This window comes from Bubalus kerabau, chromosome 6, assembly GCF_029407905.1.
Source record: "Bubalus kerabau isolate K-KA32 ecotype Philippines breed swamp buffalo chromosome 6, PCC_UOA_SB_1v2, whole genome shotgun sequence".
NCBI lineage: Eukaryota > Metazoa > Chordata > Mammalia > Artiodactyla > Bovidae > Bubalus > Bubalus kerabau.
The window spans coordinates 31,327,795-31,349,090 of NC_073629.1; the positions used below are offsets into that span (position 1 = coordinate 31,327,795).

The window sequence follows — 21,296 nt, forward strand, 5'->3', positions numbered from 1 at the left end:
ATAGTGGTATCATCTGTATATCTGAGGTTGTTGCTGTTTTTCCCGGCAGTCTTGATTCCAGCTTGTGTTTCATCCAGCCCAGCATTTTGCATGATGTACTTTGCATAGAAGTTAAATAAGTAGGGTGACAATATACAGCCTTGGCAAGCTTGTTTCTCAGTTTTGAACCATTCTGTTGTTCCATGTCTGGTTCTGACTGTTGCTTCTTGACCTGCATAGGGTTTTCTCGGGAGGCAGGTAAGGTGGTCTGTTATTTCCATCCCTTTAAGAATTTTCCATAGTTTGTTGTGATCCACACAAAGGCCTTAGCACAGTCAATGAAGCAGAAGTAGACATTTTTCTGGAATTCCTTGCTTTCTCTATGATCCAATGGATGTTGGCAATTTGATCTCTGGTTCCACTGCCTTTTCTAAATCCAGCTTGTACATCTGTAAGTTTTCAGTTCACATACTGTTGAAGCCTAGCTTGAAGGATTTTGACTATTAACCTTGCGAGCATGTGAAATGAGCACAATTTACAGTAGTTGGAACATTGTTTGGCATTGCCCCTCTTTGGGACTGGAATGAAAACTGACCTTTTCCAGTCCTGTGGCCACTGCTGAGTTTCCAAATTTGCTGAAGTATTGAGTGCAGCATTTTAATAGCATCATCTTTTAGATTTTGAAATACCTGAGCTGGAATTCCATCTCCTCCACTAGCTTTGTTTGTAGTAATGCTTCCTAAGGCCCACTTGACTTCACACTCCAGGATGTCTGGCTCTAGGTGTGTGACCACACCATCATGGTTATCCAAGTCATTACGACCTTTTATGTATAGTTCTGTGTATTCTTGCCACCTTTTCTTAATCTCTTCTACTTCTGTTAGGCCCTTGCTGTTTCTCTCCTTTATTGTGCCCATCCTTGTGTGAAATATTCCCTTGATGTCCCCAATTTTCTTGAAGAGATCTCTAGTCTTTCCCATTCAATTGTTTTCCTCTATTTCTTTGCATTGTTCACACAAGAATGCTTTCTTATCTCATTGCTATTCTCTGGAACTCTGCATTCATTTGGGTATATTTTCCCCTTTCTCCTTTGCCTTTCATGTGTCTTAACTATCCTTAAGGCCTCCTCAGACAACCACTTTGCCTTCTTGCATTTCTTTTTCTTTGGGAGAGTTTTGGTCACTGCCTCCTATACAATGCTATGAACCTTCATTCATAGTTCTTCAGGCACTCTGTCTACCAGATCTAGCCCCTAGAATTTATTCATCACCTCCAGTGTATAATCATAAGGGATTTGATTTAGGCCAAACCTGAATGGCCTAGTGGTTCTCCCTACTTTCTTCAATTTAAGCCTGAATTTTGCAAAGGAAGCTCACAAACTGACCCACAGTCAGCACCAGGCCTTATTTTTCCTGACTATATAGAGCTTCTCCATCTTTGGCTGCAAAGAATATAAAAGATGGAGAAGCTCTATACAATCTGATTTCATTATTGACCATCTGGTGATGTCCATGTGTAGAGTTGTCTCTTGTGTTATTGGAAAAGGATGTTTGCTATGACCAGCATGTTCTCTTGACAAAGCTCTGTTAGCCTTTGCCCTGCTTCATTTTGTACTCCAAGGCAAAACTTGCCTGTTACTCCAGGTATCTCTTGCGTTTCTACTTTTGCATTCCAATTCCCTATTTTAAAAAGGACATCTCTTTTGAGTGTTAGTTCTAGACGGTCTAGAAGTTTGTCTTCATACTCTTTGGCATTAGTGGTTGGGGCACAGACTTGGATTAGTGTGATTTTGAATGGTTTGCTTTGGAAATGAACAGATCATTCTGTTGTTTTTGTGGTTGCACCCAAGTACTGCATTTTGGACTCTTTTGTTGACTCTGAGGGTTACTCCATTTCTTCTAAGGGATCCTTGCCCACAGTAGTAGATGTAATGCTCATCTGAATTAAATTTGCCCATTCCCATTCCCATCCATGTTAGTTCACTGATTCCTAAAATGTTGATGTTCACTCTTGCCATCTTCTGCTTGACCACCTCCAATTTACCTTGACTCATGGACCTAACATTTCAGGTTTCTATGCAATATTGTTCTTTATAAGGTCAGACTTGACTTTACTGCCAGACACATCCAGAACTGAGCCTTGTCTCTACTTTGGCACAGTTCTCTTTCTGGAGCTATTTCTCTGCTCTTGCCCAGTAGCATACTGGATGCCTACTGACCTGGGGGCAAGGGGCTCAACTTCCAGTGTCATGTCTTTTTGCCTTTTCATACTGTTCATGGGATTCTTGAGGCAAGAATACTGGAGTGATTTGTCATTCCCTTTTCCAGTGGGCCACATTTTGTCATAGCTTCATTGAGTTACACAGGCCCCTTTGCCACAACAAGTCATCCATGTGATAATTTTGGTTAGCCTTGTGTGATTGTGGTTTTCCTTCTGGAGGACTGTAGTTCTTGCTTCTTCTGTCTGCCCTCTGATGGATGAGGATAAGAGGCTTGTGCAAGGTGTCTGATGGGAGGGACTTACTATGGGGAAATCTGGGTTGGCAGAGCCCTGCTCAGTAAATCTTTAATCCAATTGTCTGCTGAAGGGTGGGGCTGAGCTCCCTCCCTGTTGCTTGTCCTGAGGCAACCCAGTCCTGGAGCCTACAGGCTCTGTGGTAGGGCTATTGGCAACCTCCAAGGGGACTTGAAGAAGGCAATGGCAACCCACTCCAGTACTCTTGCCTGAAAAATCCCATGGATGGAGGAGCCTGGTGGGCTGCCGTCTATGGGGTCGCACAGAGTCAGACACGACTGAAGTGACTTAGCAAGGGGACTTATGCCAACAGGTGCCTCCCAGGACAGATGCTACTAGGACCCCTGTCCCTGCAGCAGGCCACTCTTGACCCACACCTCTGCAGAAGACCCTCAGACATTCACAGGCAGGTCTGGCTTAGTCTACTGTGGGGTCACTGCTCCTTTCCCCTGGGTCCCAGTTTCCACAAGGTTGTGTTTGTGTCCTCCAAGAGACTCTTTTCCCCAGTCCTGTGGAAGTTCTGTAATCATATCTTACTGGCCTTCAAAGTCAGATTCCCAGGGGATTCCCCATCCCTTTGCTGGATCCCCAAGCTGGGAAGCCTGATATGAGGCTCAGGACTGTCACAACAGTGGGAGACTTTCTTCGGTATTCCTGTTCTCCAGTTTGTGGGTTGCCCATCGGACAGGTCTAGGATTGGATTTTATCATTTCTGCACCCCTCCTACTGTCTCTTCTTTGTCTTTGGAAGTGGGTTCCAGCATCCTCCTTTTGATGGTTCTTCAACAGCTAGTTGTGATTTTGGTGCTCTCTCAGGAGGAGATGAACGCATTACAATTTTCGGAAGTTTCACACATATGATTTCATATAATCCCTTCTTAATAAAACATTTTTTCCTCCTACCCCTATATTGCCCCTCTCTCCCCACAGGTAGCGGGACTAGGTTGTTCTGTATGTCTGTGAGGCTGCTTTTTTGTTTTATTCACAGGTTTATTGTAATTTTAAGATTCTACATACAAATGATAACATATAGTATGTCTGACTTATTTCACTTAGTGTAACACCCTCCAAGTCCATCCATGTTGCTGCAGATGGGAAATTTTCATTCTTTTTTATGACTGAATAGTATTCCACTGTGGGCTTCCCAGGTGGCTCAGTGGTATAGAATCCGCCTGCCAATGCCAGACATGCAGGTTCAATCCCTAGGTCTGGAAGATCCCCTGGAGGAAGAAAAGGCAACCCACTCCAGTATTCTTGCTTGGATAATCCCATGGACAGAGGAGCCTGTCAGGCTATAGACTGGGGTTGCAAAGAGCCAGACAGGACTTAGTGACTGAGAGCAGGACCACCCATGAGTATTCCATTGTGTGTGTGTGTGTATATGTGTATATACCCACTTCTTTATCCTTTCATCTGTTGATAGACACTTAGATTGCTTCCATATCCTTTTTTTTTTTTTTTTTAGTTTTTTGGCCACTCCATATGGCATGTAGGATCTTAGTTCCCTGATCAGGGATCGAAATCTCACCCCCTGCAGTGGAAACTCAAAGTCTCAGCCACTAGACTACCTGGGAAGTCACCATATCTTGACAGTTGCAAATAATGCTATTATTATATACACTGGGATGCATATATCTTTTCAAATTAGTACTTTTTTTTTTTTTCCCCCAGACATATAGCCAGGAGTGGAATTGCTGGGTCACATGGTAGTTCTATTTTTGTTTTTCTGAGAAACCTCCACACTGCTTTGCACAGTGGCTGCCCCAATTTGTTTTTGAGTGTCTTTCTGTCTACAGTGCAGTTAGAGCATGAATCTTAGTGTCAAATCCCAGGTCTCTGGGTTCAAAGTGCAGAAAGACCACTGATTATCTCTCGGTCCTTAAGCAAGTTACTTAACCTCTAGGCTTCAGTTCCTATATCTATAAAATGGGTCTAATAAATATAACTTACCTTATAGGGCTGCTATGAGAATTAAATACAACAACTATAAAACCCTTAGCATACTTCCTGAGACAGAATAGACACTCAATACCTATTTTCACTGCCTCTGTCACAAACAGTGAAAGTGGCAAAATCAAGCCTCTCATAGAGAAATAGTAAAATTAACATGATTATATAACTTATTAATTAAGGAAAGAATCAGTAAGATCTTACAACTTTTAAATGAGAATTGGACTTATAGAGACTTATCTCTCCTGAGAGTCCCTTGGACTGCAAGGAGATCAACCCTGAATATTCACTACAAGGTCTGATGCTGAAACTCCAATACTTTGGCCACGTGATGCAAAGAGCCAACTCCCTGATGCTGGGAAAGACTGAAGGCAAAAGGAGGGGAGGGCAACTGAGGATGAGGTGGTTAGATAGCATCACCGACTCAATGGACATGAATTTGAGCAAACTCTTGGAGACAGTGGAGGGAAGTGGCGTGCTGCAGTCCATGGGGTCGCAAAGATATAGACATGACTCAGTGACTGAACAACAACAGATTCTCTACTGGACAGAACTCATTTGCATTGCCTTGAACAGAAACAGTCTGTGTCGCACATCAGACAGGAAGCATGTGCACCATCGTCAGCCCTCTACAAGTTACTTTCCATCACTGCAGAGTTATAAAATGGCCCAGCAAAAGACAATCAAATGTGCAGTTAGTTCCCTAGAGGATCAGACAGCCCGGAATCCTAGACAACTCAGCATTCCACTGAAAGAACATTCAGTGAGCCTTTGCCCATTTCAAAGTCTGTTACAGCTTTTCCTAGCACTGCAGTGCATGGCACACATCAGTTTGCTTTTCTAAACCTGTACCAGACTCTGAGTTCCTTGAGACAGAGGGAATAACATGCACAGTTGTTGAGCCATTTTGATTTGAGCTGGGTAGAGAAAGAGAAAGCAGCATTTCTCCTGGAGAAAAGCATCCAGAGAGACCTGTGGTGGCACCAAGGTAGAAACGACTGGCAAGCAAGTGTGAGATGCAGACCGTGCCCAAGGCCCTGGGTTAGACTAGGAACGCAGGATAATGGAGGAGGGCCAGTCTGTCTGATGAGGGCAACAACAGAAAATCGATGCTTACAGTGCAGTGTGATGAGGATCCTAAAAATCCAGAAGGTGACCTGCAGGAGCTCGAGTGAATTACCAGCAACAGTTTCCAAGCCCAGGTCTGATAAAGGGACAAACACAGGAGATCCCTGTGAAGCCTATGCACAGCCTCAGAGAAATGAGTAAAAAAGCATCTGTGTTCTACACCCATTGTTAGGCTCCCTCCCCTCCCTTCCTACCTTTTGGCTGAACTTCTGCTGGCAGACCTGTGGCTGTGGAGAATTAACATCCGAGTTATCTCAGATCTCTAGGAATGTAAATCCTCATTACAGGCATAGGCATCCAGCAGCACTCCCCAAGTCTCACAGGCAACTGGCACGCTTGGAGTCATTGCTAATTGGTGTCCACCTGTGGAAAGAGGGGATGTTGAAAGAGGGACTAGTCAACAACGAAATGCAAAAGACTTGTTTCCCCTGGCACATCTCTGTGAGGCATGGAAGATCTGATTATGCTTGTTATGTGACAGCACTTATTTGTTGAATCTATAAAAGAATGAATAAGTGAGTGAAGACTCCAGACGAAGATCTGTCCAGGGAGAGGGGCTAGCCCAGCGGCTGCCCGCACATGTCGTCAGCAAGACTGGTGTCCTTTAAATACTAAAGGAATTAGTATTTAAGTGTCAACCAACTGCTTTGATTTACTTTTCTCCTCACGGGACAATCCTTTGGCTTCCTATATACTCTTAGTTGCCTAACAGGAGAGGGTATGCTGGCAGGAGGGCTTTCCTGATGGCTCAGTGGTAAAGAATCCACCTGCCAAAGCAGAAGATGCAGGTTCCATCTGGGTCAAGAAGTTCCCATGGAGAAGGAAATGACAACCTACTCCAGTATTCTTGCCTGGAGAATATACCATGGGCAGAAGAGCCTGGTGGGCTAACAGTTCGGAGCTCAGGAATACCTGGGTTTCAAGCCTGGCCCTACCACTCACCAGCTGTGTAGCTCTGGGAAGACCACTTTGCTTCCCTGTGCCTCGGTTTCCCCATCTGTAAAATATGGATGACAACGGTCGTATCAGCCGGAGTTCAGTGCAGGAAATAGGAACCACTCGAGGTGTTTTGAGCAAAGTGACTTGAGACGGGGCTAGATGCTTATGGGATGGTTGGATGGAGGAGGAGAGGAGGTAAGGTTGAGTCTCTGGAGATCTGCTCCCTAGTCCTGGGCAGGAGAGGAAGGTGGGCAAATGGAGGTTGCCACTGGCAACCTGAGTTCTCAGTTCAGGATACACTGACTTGGCTGTGATCCTGGGAGCAGGCAGGGGCTCCACTGCTGCTGCTAGGGGTGGGGACCACACACTGGACACGCTGCCAGAAATGATGCCCATCTGTGTGACCCTGCTTGCCAGAAAGGAGCAGCCAAAGCAGCAGGAAGGCGGCCTCTGGTTCCCTTCCAGCCTCCAAATCCCATGTGAGGGTCTCAGTGTGCACCCACCACTCCCAAAGAAGTGAGTCTGGGAGGTGAGGCTTTAGCTTTCCGCTTCTATAGGACAAGAAACAGGTGGGAATGGATTCTGGGTGCTACTTAACCATGTGAGGATTAACCGCATTTATGCCAGGAGGCACCCTCCCAGGTCCTGGGCTCTGGCAAATGTTACAGTGGTTATGGCTACACGCCTGCCACGTGCGAGCGCTGGGCCAGGGCCTGGAGATGCAGCAGTGAACAAGGCAGGGCCAGATCCTGAAGTAGTGAGAAGAGTCCAGGGGAGCAAACACTGGGATCACGAAGGCAAGGAGTTGGTGCGAAAGTGTTCTGTAAAGGCCTGGGAGCACAGAGAGGGGGCACCCAGGCCAGCACTGGTGGGGCGGGGAGCGGAGAGAGGCAAGTGCCAGTTCCCAGTAGCAGCGGAGTTAGAGGCTTGAAGGAGAGCTAGAAATTAACCAGACTAAGCAGGAGGAAATAGGGTGTGTGTGTGTGTGTGGTGTGTGTGTGTATATATGTGTGTGTAAGTGTGTGTGAGTGTGTGTCTATGCTAATTTCCACCTTGAGGAAGCATATGCATACACAAAACCCTGCAAGATAAAAAAGAGTGCTTGGCATTCCCCACTAGTGGACAGTTAAGTCTGACCAGTGCCCAGAGTGGGGGTGGGGTGGGGCGTGTATAAGAAAGGAGAAGAAAGCAGGAGCATGGAGCTTTACATGTCATTTTTGGAAGAATCTGAGCTTTATCTTGTGGGCAATGGGGATGCCCACTGTTGTCGTCTAGTTGCTGTGTCCAGCTCTTTCATGACCCATAGACTGTAGCCCACCAGGCTCCTCTGTCCATGGCATTTCCTGGACTGGGTTGTCATTTCCTTCTCCAGAGGATCTTCCTGACCTGGGGATCAAACCCACATCTCCTGCATTGGCAGGCAAGCCACCAGGGAAGCGCAGTGGGTACACATAGTGGAGTTTAAGCAGGGAGAAGGCTCTCCCATTCTGGTTTCAGTGATATCACTTCGATGCATTTTGTGCAATCAGTTGGAAGCGAGGGTCTCAGGCATGATGTTACAGTAGTCTGGGCTGGAAACAGGGTTGCCAAGAAGAGGACAACAGAAAAGGCTGAGCAGATTCAATTGTGTTTACAAGGCAGACTGGACAGAGTAAGGTGGGAGTGGGAACAGGGAGAAACCCAGGGTGGCTGCCAGGTCTCAGCAGCAGGCACACCTGGAAGGGCGGGGCCCCCATCAACTCCTGGCACCTGATCCTGGGTGGTGCCCACCTACAGGCTCCTGCCTGTAGACTGAACTCACATAAAGCCCCTTCCCTCCCATCGACCTTAGTGGCTGTATGCAATTCAGTTCCAGCAACATTTATTAACCAGCTATTTTGTGCTATGAACCAGGGAGGCATCTCCCTATCTCACCTAAGGGAGTTTTAACCGGATGTCTGAGAGACTCCAGAGCAGAGAGAAGGGGAAAGCTGTACATACAAGTTACAATTTAGGAAAGCCTAAGTTCAGGCCATTTTATCTTCCTCCTACCACCAAAGGGACTTGACCCCTGACCTCTGACCCTCATGATAGGAAAGGTACAAGGGACATCAGCACAGCCTTACACAGAGCTCCTGGGCCCCCAGCTTCTATTGGGGCAGGCAGTGGAGACAGACGCCACCCCCGGTCTCCTTCTCTGAAAGTTCTATGTTCCTTCTGCTGTGAGATTCTTGATGAAAGGACAGGCCCACCACCCAACAGACTCAGCCTTTGGAATCAAGGCATCTCCCCAGAGGCTCTTTTCAACAGAGAGACATGAATCCACTCCTGTCATAACATAGTATCTTCTTAGCGATTCACTATCACAGTACCGTAGTGCAGGCAAATTACAGGCTGGCTTTGGTCAGAGCCTAGGAGAGGGGCCTGGAGCCATCCATCCTACGTGGGTCTGGGCATTGGAAAATAATGACAGTGTTACCGAACTGAACTTGGGTCTGCTTGCTCATGGCATAGCAAAGCCAACTTACTAACTCCAAATTGTGATGAAGGCAGGCACAGGGTTTACTGCAGGGCCCAGCAAGGTGGAGAGGCGGCTTGAACACTCAAAAGATCCAAACTCCCAGATGGTTTTCATGGAAGTGTTTTTACAGGCAACATTTGGGGTGAAGGGCTGCAGGGTGCATGACTTTCTTCTGACTGGCTGGTGATGAGGTAACAGGGTGATAATTCGGGAATCTTAATCACCAGCCTTCTGGTTCCTACCAGTCTGGATCTGTGTGCTTGTGCTCGGTTTGACCTCCACCTGAGTAGGGGTCTCAGTTCCTGTAGAACAACTCAAAGATATATGTCGGATTGCTATGTATCAGGACTCTGATTTATCACTCAACTATTGTCTCTTGGCTGCTTTTCCTTTATTTCAGCATTCCCTCACTTCCCTAGTCAGTAACTGCTTGAATCTACTCAGGCCTAGAAGACTAAGGCCTTTTCCTACAAACAAACGGAAAGGCTTTTTGTAGTTGGGAGACCCCTGCTAGGTTTCAATTCACTTTTTTCTTTGATAATCCTCAATCCTGAAGGGAACACATGTGGGACAAGAAAGGGAATAAAGTTTTGCATAGAGAGATTAAGCATAAACTCAGCAGAGGAACTCAGTTTTTTTTTTTTTTTGGGGGGGTGTCAGTTTTAATAGTAACAGCATTTACTATTGATTCAGCATTCCACATTCCTAAGTTCTATATCTTCATAATTCTGCAATGTAATTATTGTCCCCATTTTGCAGAGGATGAAACTGAAATTTATCTGCTCATTTAAGTTCCCATGGCTAGTAGGTGGCTGAGTGGAATTTCAACCAACCCAGGACTGATGCTAATGCCTTTTCTTAAAAAGATTTATTTATTTATGGCTGTGCTGGGTCTTGAATGCTGTGCATGGGACTTCTCCAGTTTCAGCAAGTAGGTGCTACTCTCTAGTTGCAATTTGCAGGCTTTTTATTGCAGTGGCTTCTCTTTTTGTTCTCATGGGCTCTAGAGTGAGGGCTTAGTCATTGTGGTGCATGGGATCAGTTGTCCCGTGGCATGTGGTATCTTCCCAGACCAGGGATCAGATCCATGTCCCCTACATTAGCTGGCAGATTCTTTACCACTGAACCACCAAGGAAGCCCACTAATGCCTTCTTAATGACTACATGGTCATTAAGCCTTGCTCCCTGAACGAGCCAGGTTTCCGCTACTCCCCAGGGTGGTCCCATCCCAGAAGGATGTTGTTCTCTCACATCTTCCTCATGGTTGTTTGGCTGGACCTAGAAATGAGGTGCCTAGAAAGATGAGGTGGACAGAGCCAGGGCCAGGCCACTGGGGAGATGTCTGGAGCCTCGCTCTTGTTCTCCTCCCCACCCCACAGGGTGTCTCCTGGCACCGCAAAGTCCTGCTCATCCAGAGGACACCTGTGACTTCCTATCCCTCCTCTTCCTTTGACTGAGGAGTTGCAGAACTTTCTCTGCTCTGGGATACTTCCCGGGGCCTCAGCCTACTGGCCAGAGGCTCCCACCCTGGGCTTAATTTCCACTATAATGCTCTCAAATTCTGGGCTGAGACTCCAGGATACAGCCCACAGAGCACTTTTACAAGCAGTAGCTGTGACTGGTGGGATGGGGAGGAGCCTCCAGGTCCCCCTAGCTGTCCCCCCAACCCCCTTCACCCCCATCCCCCATAGGGGAGGAAAAGTAACTTTCCTCAACTCTTCTGAGCTCTCAACTGAGACCTCTGTAAACAAAAAGATAAATAAGAAAGAAACCGAAGTTTATCCACATATACTTGTACACCAGGGAGATACCCAGGGACAAAAAATTAACTCTCCCAAGGGGCCTAAGCTAGCAGTTTAAACACTACCTTCCGCCAAAAACAGAGGAAGCAAAGGTGAGGGCGGGCCAGGGAGCAAGCCAGTTCTGGGAGATTACCCGGAAAAGCGGAGTAAACAAGGGGAAGGCTTGTTATGTAGATTTAAGTAAACGCCCTTTCCACAGATTTTTATAATTCTGTGATTTATAGTCAACTTCTCCACCCACTGAGGGAGACACCCTCGCAAATGGAGATTTCTTTTATAAATGCACATCTCTCTCAAAAGAGTCATTTCTACTGTTTTTCAGAAGCTTCCTTTGTCTGTAGTTTCAGAAAATAATCAGCTCAAAATAATCCTTCTGTCCTGGAGGCGTATTTGAGATGGCGTATTCTCCCACTCTTCATACCCTCCTCAAACCTGGGCTCCCTGCCACTGGTTTTAGGAGAAAAAAAATGTTCTGGTCTAAAGTGAGGTCAGCGGGGTTTCTCAGGTCACAGACCTCTGCTGGGCTATGCCCTGGGGCACAAGTTGTAACACCAAGTCCTGGAGCAGCAGGAAGAGGCAGGATGCAGGGTCTGGCAGCCCTGTGGCATGCTAGCCTTGGGTGCTCAGCCATCTCTAGAAGGCTTGGTGGGGGAGGGGGGTGTCTGCAGACCCACGAGGAAGGCACCGATACACAATCCTGCTGGGCCGGACTGAGGGAGGTGTCCTCCACAGGCCAGCAGCCAGGCTCCTCCCTCCTCTTTCACACCCAGGGCTCCTCTGAGGGGGAAAAGTTCTGAGTCCTCACCAGCTGGATCTTGCTGCAGGTTCCCCTTCCTGTTTGTACAAGCCTCAGACCCTAGGGAAGCAGGAACAGCCCCTCTCCACGCCCTGCTCCCACTCTCCACTATATTCCTGGGGAAAACACACACCCACACCCTCTAACCTAGATAGTCATTCCCAACACAGCACAGGCATACCACACACCCCTCAATAAATAGCAAACACCCACCCCGCCCCCCACAGGCAGGCTTGATGGAGACTCCCATGAATTCCTCCCAGCCTGAAAGCCGGCTCTGTTTCCATTCGAATCTCACACTGTCTTCAAGGTTTGACCACACAAGAAACCTGAGGGGCCAGTCTGTAGGTGGACAGGATGCTCTCCTCCACCCTACTTTCCCCAGAAGGCCTCTCCCGGGCTGCTCTCCTTTCCTGTCCCCAGCCCATCCTGGCATGCCCGGCCGCCACCGCCGCTTAGATGCAGCAGTGTGGGGCGCCCTCGTGTGGGCAAGGGCGGCCCTGCAGCCCCACCGCCAGGATCCCGGGCTGCCCTCTTCCTGCACTCCCACTGCCCTCCTCCGGGAGCCCCTCCCTGGCTGTCCCACATATGTCAGGGCTCTGCACTGCCCACGTCCACTATTCCAACTGACCTGCCTCCAAGCTACATTCCCTCCTTTTACCTCTGAATGTTTTCTCACTTATATTTTAAAATTCAAAATTCTACGCATTTTAAAACCTAGAAGTGAAGTGAAGTGAAAGCCGCTCAGTCATGTCTGACTCTTTGTGACCCGATGGACTACACAGTCCATGGAATTCTCCAGGCCAGAATACTAGAGTAGGTAGCCTTTCCCTTCTCCAGGGGATCTTCCCAACCCAGGGATCAAACTCAGGTCTCTCACCTTGCAGGCGGAAGCCCAAGAATCCTGGAGTGGGTAGTCTATCCCTCCTGCTGCGGATCTTCCCGACCCAGGAATCAAACCGGGGTCTCCAAGACAGCTGTTAAAACCTAGACAGGTTAAAAAAGCACAGACAGGTTAAAAAGCAGAGACATCACTTTGCTGACAAAGGGCTGTCGACTACAGATGGGCACTTGCCAAGATGGCTGCCGATGACTGAACAACAAGGGCATTCGCCATCTGCCTCTGCGGAGATCAAACCCTGCAGTGTCAAAACTGTTGACTTTCCACACCCACTGAGGGAGTTCAGGGTGGAGTGAGGCACTCTGTGCTCAAGGGAATCTGGTGGGACAGATCTTTAGATAGATGTTTTAGGAACAGATTTTATGATCCAATCCTTGCATCTCCTCATATCTAGAAAAGCACTAAATCCCTTCATGGTGACATCAGGTCCTCATGACTAGCAACAAACTTTTTATAAAATAAATCTTCATGGTATGGAACTCCCCCTTCCCCAAAACCTTATATATTGACTTTCCCCCATTGCTGCTTTGGAGCAGTCTCTCAGAGTTATCCAAGGGGCTGCCTCCCAGGCTGCAGTCCTCATTTTGCCCCCAATAAAACTTAACTCACAACTCCCAAGTTGTATATCTTTTTTTAGTCGACAGGTCTATATAGTCAAAGCTATGGTTTCTCCAGTAGTCATGTATGGGTGTGAGAGCTGGACCATAAAGAAGGCAGACTGCTGAAGAATTGATGCCTTCAAATTGTGGTGCTGGAGAAGACCCTTGGACAACAAGTAGATCAAACCAGTCAATTCAAAAGGAAATTAACCCTGAATATTCATTGGAAGGATTGATGCTGAAGCTGAAGCTCCAATACTTAGGCCACCTGATACGAACAGCTGACTCAATGGAAAAGACCCTGATGCTGAGAAAGATTGAGGGCAGGAGGAGAAGGGCACGACAGAGGATGAGATGGTTGAATGGCATCATCGACTTAATAGACATGAGTTTGAGCAAACTCTGGGAGATAGTGAAGGACAGGGAAACCTGGCATGCTGCAGTCTGTGGGCTCGCAAAGAGTTGGACATGACTGACTGAACAACAATGCATTTTAAAAGACATACGTAAGAAAATATTATCTATAAAACATAATATGGTTAACACCCATGAGGCTGCAACCCAACAAGAGAGGTGAAATGTCAACAACTTGCATCTTCCTTTGTGTTGCTCTTCATCCCCATTCCCTTCTTTCTCCCCAAACGAGAAGTAACCACTGTCCTAAATTTCATATTTTCTCTTGCCTTTTTTTACCCCAATTTTCCTTTTAAAATTAGCCATTTTAAAGTGTATAGTTTGGGGCTTCCCTGGTGGTCCAGTGGCTAAGAATCCACCTTGCAATGCAAGGGACAGCAGTGCGATCCCTGGTCCAGGAAGATTCCACAGGCCTAGGAGCAACTAAACCCATGCTCCACAACCACTGAGCCTGAGCCTATGCGCTAGAGCCGGCAAGGCGAAACTCCAGAGCCTGCATGTCCTAGAGCCTGCGCTCCGAAGCAAGAGAAGGCACCACAACCAGAAGCCTGTGCGCTGTAATGAAGAGTAGTACCCCCGCCCCAACCCCGCAACTAGAGAAAACTGGTGGAGCAATGATCCAGCACAGCCAAAAAGAAAAAGAAATAAAAAATAAATGTTTGGGTTTTTTTTAAGTTTTTGCATTTAGGTTCTTGACTCATTTTCAGTTGGCATCCTGTTAGATTCTGCTAACAACACTGAAGAAAAATTAAAGGGTGGAGGAGTGAAGAAAAGACTACTGTTTATCTCCATCCCTGGTTCCTTCCAGTGACTCTCCAGTGGTGGCACTTAACCCCAGCCTCCAGTCCTTTCTTCACTCCTCTCAAACCTCTCACTTCCTCTCAGAGGCAGCAGTGGGTGGTGCCCTGTCCTCCGAGGTCAGAGTTCCACTTCCTTAGAGCTCTTCCTCCAAGCTCCCGAGAAGTCTATAAAACCCTCTCCTGACCTTTTGTTTCTCCACCCCAGAGCGGGGAGCTACTTTCTGACTTTTATTAAGGGTCGAGCTCAGCACTCCCTCTGTCTTCTTTCAGCCCTCAGGGGCTTCTGCTAATACCACACTGTATTAACTTCTCTGATTGAAAGTGTAACTTCTGCTTTCCAGACTGGATCCCAGCTGATACAGTGAATATGCCATTATTTATTCACCCATTCACCTTTTGATAGATGCTGGGACTGTTTCTATTTTCTACTTCTATTTCACTTTGAACAATGATACCAAGACATTTTGTACATGTGTTCCGGTATACAGTCCTAACATTTCCCTATGTATATATAAGCAATAAGATGCTGGGTATTAGGGTATACAAATGTCCCATTTAACAGGCAGCTGTCAATCTGTTTCCAGTTTACACTGCATTGTATACAATAATATCCTGCTTATTCACATATTCAAATTCCACATATGCCTCTGTGTGTGTGTGGAGGGGCCCAGAAGCCTGGGAGGTGAGAGAGGCTTTCATGGATCCCAGGATATCCCATGGATATCCCATGGATAAATTTTTGTGTCCCTGGGGAAGCAAGAGACTAGCCCCCCCTGAGGAAAGCTCACTGGTGCTCTGAATGGAGATATCTACCTTTGCACCCAGGTCTTGTGTTGACCAAAGGAAAATCACGTATTTCCTCCTGATATGTTAAGAAGGGGGAACAGGAACTGTGCAACTGGTAGCAATTTCATGAGAGCCCTTAACAAAGAATCCTGCTGCATTTAACAAATGCTCACTAAACATTAGTTCCCTTTTTTCTTGTTCCTCTCCTGCACTGAAGCCACTTCTCGAGAAAGTGAAAGAAAATGAAAAACTTGCTAACAAATCATAATTCTGATCTCCATTATTATGAAGAGAGCACTCATTAATTGCTTACCCTTCACCCCCCACAAAAAAAGGAGACAGGATTTTAAGTTTTCCTTAGGGCTTCTGCGTGGTGGGAGGTGCTCCATTCAGAGCACCAGTGAGCCCTCCTCAGGTGAGGCTAGTCTCTTGCTACCCCAGGGTTGCAAAGAGTCGGACACGACTGAGCGACTTTCACTTTTCTGCGTGGCGGGAACTGGAATGAGCTGGTTTCTCTTGGAACTTCTGGATGATAATTAAAGAGATAGTCTGACTCTGGATGCCCCTTCCTTACTCACTCCTTCTATGGAACTCCCAGGGGAGGGCAGAGAGGAAGGGGTAGAGGAAACAGACCACCCCAATCAGGACCCTGGCTCCTACATCTCAGGGACAGGTCGGCTGGGGTGATCCAGCTCAGTTAGAGGAACAGGGTACTAACTGTCCAGGAGCAGTGATTTCAGAAACACTGACCTGGATCCACTGCCCAAAAACTACCTTCCTCACCTATCACCTAAGGGCTCACCACAGGAACTTTACTTACTCAGGTATTAAACTGTGGTGGAAAGGAATTCATACCGAGCAACTGACAGCTTACAGGAGTCACCTAGTGCAGCCTCCCTCCCGGCACAGCGACGCGGTTAGATCTGACCCGGCTGATGGGGCCCTGGCGGAACGCTGACCGTGAAAGGACATGTCATCTCAGAGTGGCCCTTCCGGTGCCTGCACAGTGGGGACTGCTTGACGGCTCTTCTCATACCGGTCAGCTCCTGCCAGGCAGAGCCACAGCGCAAGGTTCTGTGTGGGGCCAGGATGGGCCCGGCTGTGAGGAACACAGGACGTGTAGACCCTGCCCCGGCCCCTCAGCAGCCCTGAGGACGCGCACGTGACCCACAGCTGAGGTGCCGCGCCGCCCCCAGACAGCGGAGCCGACGCGTAGTAAGACGGTCACCCCATGGCCTGGACACTGCTTCTGTAAGCAGCCCAGTCAGCCGCTGGCTCCAGTCAGACATTTCCAGGGCCCTTCTGAGGTATTCCTGGGCTGAGCCGGATCTTGCGTCCTCCATTCCAGTAGCCCAAGCTGGGGTATGTTAAGCTGACTCTAGTCTGGAGAGGCTGGGCATTCACCAAGCGGTTCTCAAACTTACGGCTGCAACAACCAGGAAGGGCTGAAATACAGACACAGCCATGAGCACCAGGGGCCCTTTCCTGTCCTGGCTGGAGGTGAGAAACCAACAGGGGGAGAGAGAATAAGTGTAAATTGGGAGTGCCCCCTAAGCACCGGGATAGGATGGGAAGGGGCTGGAGGGGTCCCCGGGTCCTCCAGTCCTCCACTGAGGGGACAGGGAAGGATCAGAGAAGGTGGCCTCTGCACTGAGCTCAGAAGGAAGCGTCCCAGTTCACTAGACAGAGGAGATGGGGGAAGAACCCTGGGGGAGGCTGGGAAACAGGAGGGAACCATCCCTGAATCCCGGGGCCCCCTTTTCCCACCCCCAGTGCAGGGTCTGGGTGGCAGGTGAGGGCTAGCCTGGCTGTCTGGGGGACTGAGCACCGAGCAGGAACTCCAGTCCCAGGGACCCAGCCTGTCTTGGCTTTTCTACAGGTCAAATGGAGACTCAAGCTTCTGTAGCCCAGAAAGACAGATGCCCCCCACTCGACTAGCAGGTGAGGACACGGAGGTCCGGGGAGCCACCCCAGGAGAGCAGAGGACAGAGCTGAGAAGAGAGCTTGGGACTCCTCTCCTGGTCTCAGCTGTGTGGGGTGCAGGGATCCCCAGAAGCTTCACCGGCCTCCCTGGGGCAGCAAGGGAGCTGACAGTTGGCTGATGATGAAGCATGCCACACACAGTGTGGGCTTTGTCCTCTTCTGGGAGGGGGTCAATGGGCCATGCCGGGAGCGAGGGGAGCTGCTCAGACCACCAGCTCTGACAAAGCCCCATGAGCTGGGGCAAACAGGAGGCTGCATTTGCTGGGAAGAAACTCCTTTGTCGAGAAAGTGAGAAGGGTGCAGATTTAAGCTGGATCAGGAGAGATTCAAGCCAGAGCCCTGAAAGAACATCCAGGCTGAGGGTGGTGAGACTGGAAGGGGACAGGTGTCCGCCAACTTGGCAGTGCCATCATGCAGCTCCCAGGACTGGCGAAGCCAATTCCCTACTTAGAACTCAGCTGGAGTCAATCACACTGAGCCACAGCCGAGGGGAAAGATCAATCAGGGCAGACACAGCTTTCTTTAAGACCGTTCTGGCTTTGGCCTGAGGAGAGTGTGGTAGGGTGGGAGAGAAATGTATCGGTAGGTTCCCAAGCTGAAGCCCAAGCCTATTTAAAGTCTTAATATTTTAAAAGATCTGGGGCGTGGATGAAGGCAAAGGAGGGCTAAATAATTTAGAAAGCAAGTGGCTGCTGCTAATGGGATTTGTGCCTTTTCAGTCCCAAAGCAACAACTGGTCTCCTGGGAGAAAGAGGGAGTGAGCACAAAACCAGCCTTTATTGCCACTTTATTGGCTTTGTGCATCTGTATCAGTTATCTACTGCTGTGGAACAAAGATCCCAAAGCTTAGTAGCTTAAGACAACGAGCATTTGTATCTCACACAGTGTCTGAGGGTTAGAAATGTGGCAGCTGGGTTGTTGTGGCTCAGAGTCTCTCACGAAATTTCAATCAAGTTCTTCTGGGGCTACAGTCACCTGAGGCTTGATTGGGATTGAAGTCTCTGCTTCTAAGACGGACACAGTTATTTAATGAGGCAAAGATGGCCCCTCACAGCCAGCTGAGACCATTGGCTCAAAAGCCTACTGGTGCCAAATTCAAATTTTTACACCCCCAGTTGTTTTAAATTTATCTCTAGCCATTTGGACCCTGCCTGCTTTGCATTCCTCCCCACGCTGAACCCCATCTGCAAGCCATCAATACAGTAAACTCGGGGGCTACTGACAATCCAAGCTACCGCTGCCCCTTGGGGCTCTCTCATCACGAGACTCCCCATCATGTTGCTGGACCACATCATCTAGGCATGAGGGGGCCTCTCCATCTCCCTCTCCTCCAGGAGTTTCCTTGCCCTCCTCTTCTCGGTGATGGCCCCAAGTGACTGACCATGGAAGGTCTCATGTTATAAAGGACTTGAAAGCCCTTTTACCAGTGTAAACCCAAATAAAGCTCATTGTCTGCTACTGCCAACCTCCTGGTTATCTTTTTCCTTGATCAGCCCTGAAATCTCTCAAACTGACTACACGTGGCTGTTGGCTGGAGGCCTCTGTTCCTCATGAGGGCCTCTCCTGTCTGAGTTTTCTCACGACAGGGCAGCTGGCTTTCCCCCCAAGAGAAACCCAAGAGACAGCTTAGCCAAGTGGAAGCCGCCATGCTATTTCATGACCTAGTCACACACATAACAAACCCTCACTTCGGCTTTATCCTGTCAGAATTGAGTCACATCTAACAAAATACAGCCCACATGCAAGCAAGGGGAATGCGGCTCCATCTCTTGAAGAAAGGAGTATCAGAATACATGGGTACACTTAAAAAAAACCATCAGAACTCTTTCGCAAGTGCCCCTTCTCACCTCACCTCCTCTTTACCAGGGCTCTGTGAGGTAAGCAGGGCAGGTAATAAGACTGAGGGAGGCGGAATGACCTGGCCATGCTCACATGCCTGGTGGGTGAGGCTGAAACCCAGGACCTCCACTCCCCACCCTGACCTGCTACACAAGAACCCCTCACCTCTTCACAGCAGCGTGTCTCACTTTTCACACCATTTTTTCTCTTCCACCTTCTGGTTCTCATGACAATTCTGTGAGTTACATCAGGGATTACCGAACACAGATAAGTCAAAAGAACCTGCTTATGGTCACAGCTTTGGCACAAATAAGCTGTGTGATCCTGAGAACGTCCCATCCCCTCCCTGGACCACCTTATGCTTCTCTGTAAGATGTGAAGAGTACACCTCTTACTCAGATACAAAATGCACCTGTGTCAAAAACTTAACTCATTATTTAATGAGGAAGCCCTGAGGTATTACAACCAAGTCCAAAGAATGCCAAAGGACTACAGATTTATAGTCAGATAAGGAATGTCAAAATGAATAAACAAATAGTTGGAAACTCAAAGAACTGGCAAAACTGGCCAATACCCATAGGAATCAATAGCATCCATTGTGAAATGGCCAGTTTGCATTTCTTTAGAAATGAATTAATTGCCCTACTATGAGTTGGCACTAGTGGTAAAGAACCCGCCTACCAATGCAGGAGACTGAGAGACGAGGGCTTGGGTTCGATCGCTGAGTCGGGAAGATCCCCTGGAGGAGGGCATGGCAACCCACTCCAGTATTCTTGCCTGAAGAATCCCATGGACACAGAAGCCTGGCAGGCTACACCCTATAGGGTCGCAAAGATTCAGACACGACTGAAGTGACTAGGCATGCATGCATGCGTGTGTATTTAAACTTTTACCTCTACAGGTTGTAAAATAGCCCAGTCAAAGACAAACCAGGCAGAGATTACCTGGATCTATGAGCTGTCCACGTCAGGACTCCCACTTAATTTCAAAGTCTCACCTCACTATTTTTCCTTGTTGTTTTAGTTGCTAAGTTGTGTCCAACTCTTTTGCAAACCCATGGACTGTAACCTGCCAGGCTCCTCCATCCCTGAGATCTCCCAAGCAAGAACACTGGGGTGGGTTGCCATTTCCTTCTCTAGGGGATCTTCCTGACCCAGGGATCGAATCTGCATCTCTTACATCGGCAGATTCTTTACCACTGAGCCACCAGGGAAGCCTTTCGTCCTTACATGAATAAAAATGCAGGCAGGAATCCCTGATCAATTCCCTGATTGTAAGCCTCAATTCACCAATGAGAAAACAGGCTCAGCCTGTGGGTGCTGTCCCTTGCAGCTGTCCCCTCAAGCGTCTTCCACCTGCTTTTCCTCTTCCCCCAGGAGCACAGCAATGAAGCTCCCTCTGTCTTCTCTGGACACCAAGGACCCCTTTTGAGAAAACTTTGAGTTTTCTGTCTCTGTTGTCCTGGCCCAGAAGTGGGGCCCTAATCCATACTGACTTAAAGTAGTTAATGAAAAGCACATGAGTCAAAATCAATCTAATTATCAAAGGCACTTGTGTTAATGAATGCCTTTCAATCCATACAGGGAGCTAACACACTCAAAATTAAAAGAGAATAAAAGCCATTACCTGGAAATGCCAGGGCTCCTACCTGAGCTGAGCCCTGTGAAGTCATTATGGGTAATTATGGGCTATTAGTTGCTATCATCTCAGCAAGACAACTGGCCCCAAGTGTTACAGTTAATGCCTAGGGCAGCATGTGACCCCTCCGAGGCATGGAAGTTAAAGGTGACTTTCTGTTCTTAGCTCCCTTCCATGCCACTTCCTGTGAGGGCCCCCACCATGCCCTTCCATTCTATCATTCATTTTCCACCCAGATTTGTTATCCTAAATTTTCTTTTGTGACTGGGAGGTCTAAGGAGCCTCAAAGAGCTTTCCTGATTCTCCACTCAACTCATTCTGAGCTGACTTCTCAGGCTGTGAAAGCTGGGGAGAGCAGTGGGTGTCTGAGAGGGATGGCCAGAGACGAAAAGTGGCATGCCCAGGATCACAGAGCGGACTCCCCTGCGGCCCCGTGGTTGGGAGTCCGCCTGCCGATACAGGGAACACAGGTTTGCTCCCTGGCCCAGGAAAATCCCATGTCTCAGGGCAACTGAGCCAGTGAACCACAAGTACTCGCCTTGTGTGCTGCAACTACCGAAGCCCACACGCCTAAAGCCAATGCTCTGCAACAAGAGAAGCCACGGCAATGAAAAGCCTGCATGCCCCAACTGGAGAATAGCTCCTAATCTCTGCAACTAGAGAAAGCCCATGCACAGCAAGGAAGACCCAGCACCGCCAAAAACAAGTAACAAAATTAAAAACAGACAA

General features: G+C 48.2%; 2 long non-coding RNA genes across 5 annotated transcripts; one reads left to right on the forward strand and one right to left on the reverse strand.

Annotated features, from left to right (window-relative positions):
• Nucleotides 1-3,577: 3,577 nt before the first annotated feature.
• Nucleotides 3,578-20,350, reverse strand: LOC129654943 (uncharacterized). 4 transcript variants are annotated; one of them, XR_008715675.1, is made up of 5 exons: nucleotides 20,159-20,350; nucleotides 12,488-12,594; nucleotides 5,765-5,933; nucleotides 5,560-5,646; nucleotides 3,578-3,712 (listed from the first exon to the last, which is right to left on the reverse strand). It is a non-coding gene; the product is annotated as an uncharacterized LOC129654943 (long non-coding RNA). The 4 variants fall into 4 exon arrangements; XR_008715674.1 differs by lacking the exon at nucleotides 20,159-20,350 and adding an exon at nucleotides 19,927-20,132; XR_008715676.1 differs by lacking the exon at nucleotides 20,159-20,350 and adding an exon at nucleotides 19,611-19,912.
• Nucleotides 16,166-18,555, forward strand: LOC129654941 (uncharacterized). Its single transcript, XR_008715669.1, has 3 exons — nucleotides 16,166-16,607; nucleotides 16,987-17,048; nucleotides 18,227-18,555. It is a non-coding gene; the product is annotated as an uncharacterized LOC129654941 (long non-coding RNA).
• Nucleotides 20,351-21,296: the final 946 nt, after the last annotated feature.